Raw genomic sequence first — 5,809 nt, 5'->3', positions numbered from 1 at the left:
TTTAAGACACCTATGGTTAAACTCGATGGCACCTGGCAACAACAACTTGTTAAAAGATTGTACCAGCCAATATGTTTAGAGGGTCACTAAGGGAACAATAACACAGGACTATAGACAATCACTTTCAAGGTTAAATGCCTTCCATTGGTGAAGCACAACTGGTCCATCCTAGTCAGACTGAGAACCACTCTAGAGAGTGACACTATATTCTTCCAATGATGATAAATCTTAATGCTTTTCACTTAGATAAAGAGATTTAGATTTCGGTTTCTGTCTTTTTGAAGCAGAAACACCCAGCATAAAAGGAAGAATTTTTAGACAAGATAGGAAAAACTGTAACAATACAATGAATGGCTTGGGAAAGATCCCAGATTAACAAGATATACTGTTCAAAGTTAAATAAAAAGAGATTATATTAATTTTTTAAAAAAATGTAATAGTGAAGAAAAGGAGGAAGAGTTAAAGTTTTAGAGTTAAAGTAGATTTTTTATAAGGTTTATGAAGTTCTCTTCTACTCTGCTGAGAATAATTTCTCATGAAAGGATGCATGGAGGATGGTGAATTTTATCAGATACTTTCACTTTATCTATTGAAATGGTCATATAATTTATTTCATTAATAGGGTAAATTATATTGACTTATTTTCTAATGACTATATGCTAACCTTGTCTATATAATCTAATTATATTGACTGATTTTCTAATGTCAAACCAACCCTACATTTTTGGAACTCCAACTAAGTCTTGATATATGAGGAGCTTCAAAACTTCGTTGAAAAATTTCATTTTTCCAAAAACTTTTTAAAGCCCTCAATTAAGTCCCGGTGTGGTGCTGTAGGGTAAGCACTGGACAGCAACGTCTGGTTGAACCTCAGGGTCAGCGGTTCAAACTCATCAGTCGCTATTAAGAAACCCTAAGCAGGGTTGCTGAGTCAAAACTGACTCTATAGCCTTAGCAAAAACATATATTGCTGGATTTGGTGTGCTGACATTTTCTTTGGGATATTTCCATTTTCATTGAGTGAGGGTGGCCTATAATGTTCACTTTTTATCTGCTTTATTACATTAAGGTTAGGCTAGTCAGGAATGTACTCCATTTGTATATTTTATGGTATAGAGAATATGCCATTTAAAAAGAAAGAATTGAAGAAATGATACATTTTCAAGTGTCTCTTATATGAGAACACTGTTAAGGAAGCCACAATGAACAGCAAAAGTTAAAGCTAAGTCACATTTTCAAGTAGTGTCACACACAAAGCCTAGTTCAGAAATTGTAACAGTGATATTATGACATGTGTTTTATGTTATTTCATTTAATTTTCTCAGCGGTTTGAAAATTGAGTAAACTGCATCTTAGACTATTTCACTAACTCTCCTTCACCCTCACAACCAGTATGTGTCAAAGGTAAAATCTGAGCATGGTTCTGACTCTGATACTGTGCTGGTAACCAGCTACCCCCTTTTTCTCCTCTTGCAATGCTGGAAGCAGGGAACTTTGAAAGCTTTCCTTATACATGCTAACAGTAACAACACACAAGGATGTGACCAAAGTAAACATTTGTTGTTGTTGTTGTTGTTATGTGCCGTGGAGTCGGTTCCGATTCATAGCGACCCTACACAGGGTTTCCGAGGCTGTAAATCTTTACGGGAGCAGACTGCCTCATCTTTCTCCCGCGGAACCGCTGGTAGTTTCGAACTGCCGACCTTGAGGTTCACAGCCCGATTCGTAACCACTACGCTACCAGAGCTCCTTAAATAGCTGTTTTAAAAAGTACTAAAATAAAAAATTTAAATACCTGAGCTTTTTTTATCAAAGGTAATGATTAAATATATTCCAGGAGAGATCAAATTAAGTAAGTAGAATAAAGGCAATTATGGGATCCCTTATCAAGGTAAAAATGTAAATATATATAATAAAAGTTCATGAAAAAAATTTATAAAATACATATGTATTTCAACAAATTGGATCCACTACTAAATTTTTTACTAGTTCCTTCCAAGCTTATGAATAGAATATGTTGTTGTTGTTGCTAACTGCCATTGTGTTGGTTCTGGCTCATATCAACCCAATATAGGGTTTCAGAGGAGTGACTAGTGAGTTGTGGTTCAAACTTACCTTGTGGTCGTGCGCTTATACTATAATGCCACAGGAGAAGTCTATGAATAGAATACACTGCTTATTAATTCTATACACACAATTTTTCACTCTGATATTGTTATGTGCCATCACTTTGGTTCCAACTCATAGGGACCTTTTGTTCAAACACTACCGGGCCCTGGATAATCCTCACAATCATTATGTTTGCGGGCACTGTTGCAACATTGTTCAAACAGCTGTCTCTTAGTCTATGTACAGGTTCCCCATGAGCACAATTTAAGTGTTCTAGAACTCCCATTCTCCTCAATGTTATCCAGTTTGTTATGATCCACACAGTTGAATGACTATAAAGCACAAGTAAGCATCTTTCTTGTATTTTCTGTTTTCAGTTCAAGAGTCATCTGATGTCAGTCATGTTCCACATCCTCTTCTGAATCTTGCTTAAATTTCAGGCAGTTCTCTGTTGATGTACTGCTGCAACTTTTAATTATCCTCAGAAAATTAATATCACAAAATACTTGCATGTGATATTGATGATACTGTTCAAATAATTTCTGGATTCTGTTGGGTCATCTTTTTGGAATGAGTACCAATATCTCTCCCAATCTATTGGCCTAGTAGCAGTCTTCCTAATTTCTTGGCATAGACTAGTGTTTCCAGGGCTGCACCAGTTTGTTGAAATATTTCAATCAGTAATCCATCAATTTCTGGTTTTTGCTAATGCTTTCTGTGCAGTTTGGACTTCTATCTTTAAAAATCATTTGTTCTTTTTGGGAGGGGTAGGAATAAGAAGTGAGGGTTAGGGTTGGAACTATAGCTAGATCTAGGCTAGATCTAAGTGCTGAGGAGTCAGTTCTGACTCATAATGACCATCTATAAGTTTCCTGAGGTATGAATGGTGTTGTAACAGCCAATTTTTCAGTTCAAAAAGACCTTGCATTTCAGTGCTTATCCTACAGACCACATCAGAACTTTATTTATTGTTAAGGTTATGGTTGGGACTAGGGTTAATATTAAGGAACCCTGGTGGCATTGTAGTTACATGTTGGGCTGCTAACCACAAGGTCAGCAGTTCGAGTCCATCACATACTCTGTAGGAGAAACATGAGGTTTTCTGCTCCCATAGAGATGTACAGCTATGAGTTAGAACTGACTTGATAGTATAAAATCATCACCACCATCAGGCTTAGTGTTAAGGGTAAGGCTTGGGCTAAGGTTAGGAGTAAGGTTTGGTCTAGTTTTAAGGTTACAGTTAGGTAACTTTTTTTTTTTTTCCTTGAACTATATTTCCATGTCATTTTAAAGTTCTGTAACTACGTTATTCCCTCTTTTTACATTATGGGTTTTTGTTGCGATTTTATCTCTGGCTCGCTGCTGGTGGTTGTGGCGGTGTGCATGGAGTCGGTTCCGACTCATAGCGACCCTGCATAGGGCTTCTGAGGCTGTAAATCTTTACAGGAGCAGAAAGCCTCATCTTTCTCCTGTGGTAGTTTTGAATTTTTAACAGCTGACCATGAGATTAGGAGCCCGACTTGTAATCACTACCCTACTTGTTGTTTTTAAGTGCCGTCGAGTCAGTTCCGACCCATAGCGACCCTGTACAGGGTTTCCGAGGGTGTAAATCCTTACGGGAGTAGAAAGCCTCATCTTTCTCCCGCGGAGCAGCTGGTAGTTTCGAACCACTGACCTTAAGGTTCGCAGCCTGATTCGTAACCACTACCCTACTAGAGCTCCTTATTTTCAGTCAAATAAGTCTGTTTTAATTTGCATACTTAGGTATCTAGGAGTTCTGGTAGCATAGTGGTTAAGAATTTGGGCTGCTAACCTCAAGGTCAGCAGTTCAAAACTACTAGTCGTTTCACGGGATAAAGCTGAGACTTTCTGCTCCTGTAAAGATTTTACAGCCTCATAAACCTTATACAGTGTTGCTATGAGTCAGAACTGATTCCACGGCACACTGCCACCACATCTAGGTTGAGTCTAGCTGATACTGTCATGTATGTTCTCAGGTTTTTATCTACTGTTGTTAGTTCTCTGTCCAAAGAACTCCCCTTTAGTATTTTTTGTAAGGTTGCTCTGGTTTTTACAAATTCTTTTGTATGAAAATGACTTAATTTTGCCGTCATATTTGATGGACACTTTTGCTGAACATATAGAATTCTTAGTTGGCAATTTGTTTCTTTCAGAGTTTTATATGTTACTCCATTGTCTTGTCTGCATGGTTTCTGCTGAGAAATCAGAGTTTAGTTTTATTAAGTCTCCTTTGTAGTTAACTATGTTTTTTCCTGAGTAGATCTCAGGATTCTTTCCTTGTCTTTCATTTTTAAAAGTTTGATTATACCTTGGTATTTTTCTTCTAGAGTCTGTCCTGCTTGAAGTTTGCTCAACTTCTCGTCTTTCACATTAGCAGTTATTCCAACAACTCTTGGGCAATATTCTATTGTTTTTTTTGTTTTGTGGATCTCTTCCTGTTCTGGAATTCTTCACATGTAAGTTAGTCTTCTAGATGTTGTTAAGTGCCTTCAAGTCTGTTCTGACTCATAGCAACCCTTTTTAGGATTTTTGAGGAGTGGATTCGGTTTGAACTGCTGACCCTGCAATTAATAATCCAGTGTTTCACTTACAACACATCAGGACGCCTTCCTTTTGATAGCATCCTAGATAAATCTTAGGCTTTCCTCATTTTTTTTGCTTTTGTTTTTCTATGATTGCTCCGCTTGTAGATAAATATTGAGAGGTATTTCAAGTTCAGTAATTTGGCTTTCCATTGATTCCATTTTTGCCCTTTCAGTGTATTATCCATTTTGGAAGTCTTAATCTTCTAGCTGTCTAACTGCTGTTTTTGTACTGTTTCCATTTTTTCAAATATTTTGTAAGTTTGTTTCCTGAAATTTTCCATAGTTTTGGCTATGTTTTCCTTGATTTCATCTTTTTCTCAATCTTTCAATTTGTCTAATTAGCATTCTCTAAAGTTCCTTATCATGGAGTTCTGATGTCATTTCTGTTATTGCCTGACTGTATTTTGATCACTTGTTTGAGGCACTGTGTTCTTTGTGCTGAAATTGTTTTCTCCAAGACATTGTGGTGCTGTATTTATTGTTAGTTGATGGCTGTATATTGGTGTATTCTAAAGCACAACCAGTCTCCTGGTTGTTGTGATAGAGATCAGCAGTGTTAACACAGTTCTCTGTTTACTGTTTATGTAGCTTATGGCAAGTTCATGCACTTCCAGAAGCAGGGGCACCATGCCAGGCACCTGACCCAAGGCAGAGCAGAGGCTGCATAATAGGTGTCAGTGGCTGTTAACTTGGCAAGGTCAATGACTGGTCACACATCCTGACAAACAGGAGGGCACTGGAACAAGGGAGAATTGCACCCCTTGCCACCAACCTCCAGCTACATTCTGTGCCTGCAGGTTGTTGTATCAACAACCACTCACAAAAGCTTAAGACAGCTGTGCCCCACCGCACCAGCCCACAGTCTGCTAGTTTTCCTTCTCACTGCTCCTGTTCAGCTTCGCCTTCCAGTCAACACTCAATCTACCTGTGTTATCCTCTGACACTCAGGGACCCAGGATCACCATCGCTTGTTTCTCTAGGTCTCCACGACTTTATTGCAGAGGGTTGGCTCAGTGCATCTGCTTACCCTTCCATCTTGTCCTGGACTCATACCATCAGTTCTTGATAATATGCTACCTCTTGAAATGGTTGAA

This window comes from Chrysochloris asiatica, unplaced genomic scaffold, assembly GCF_000296735.1.
Source record: "Chrysochloris asiatica unplaced genomic scaffold, ChrAsi1.0 scaffold00033, whole genome shotgun sequence".
In the NCBI taxonomy this organism is placed as follows: domain Eukaryota; kingdom Metazoa; phylum Chordata; class Mammalia; order Afrosoricida; family Chrysochloridae; genus Chrysochloris; species Chrysochloris asiatica.
Note: the sequence above shows the minus strand (reverse complement) of the source record.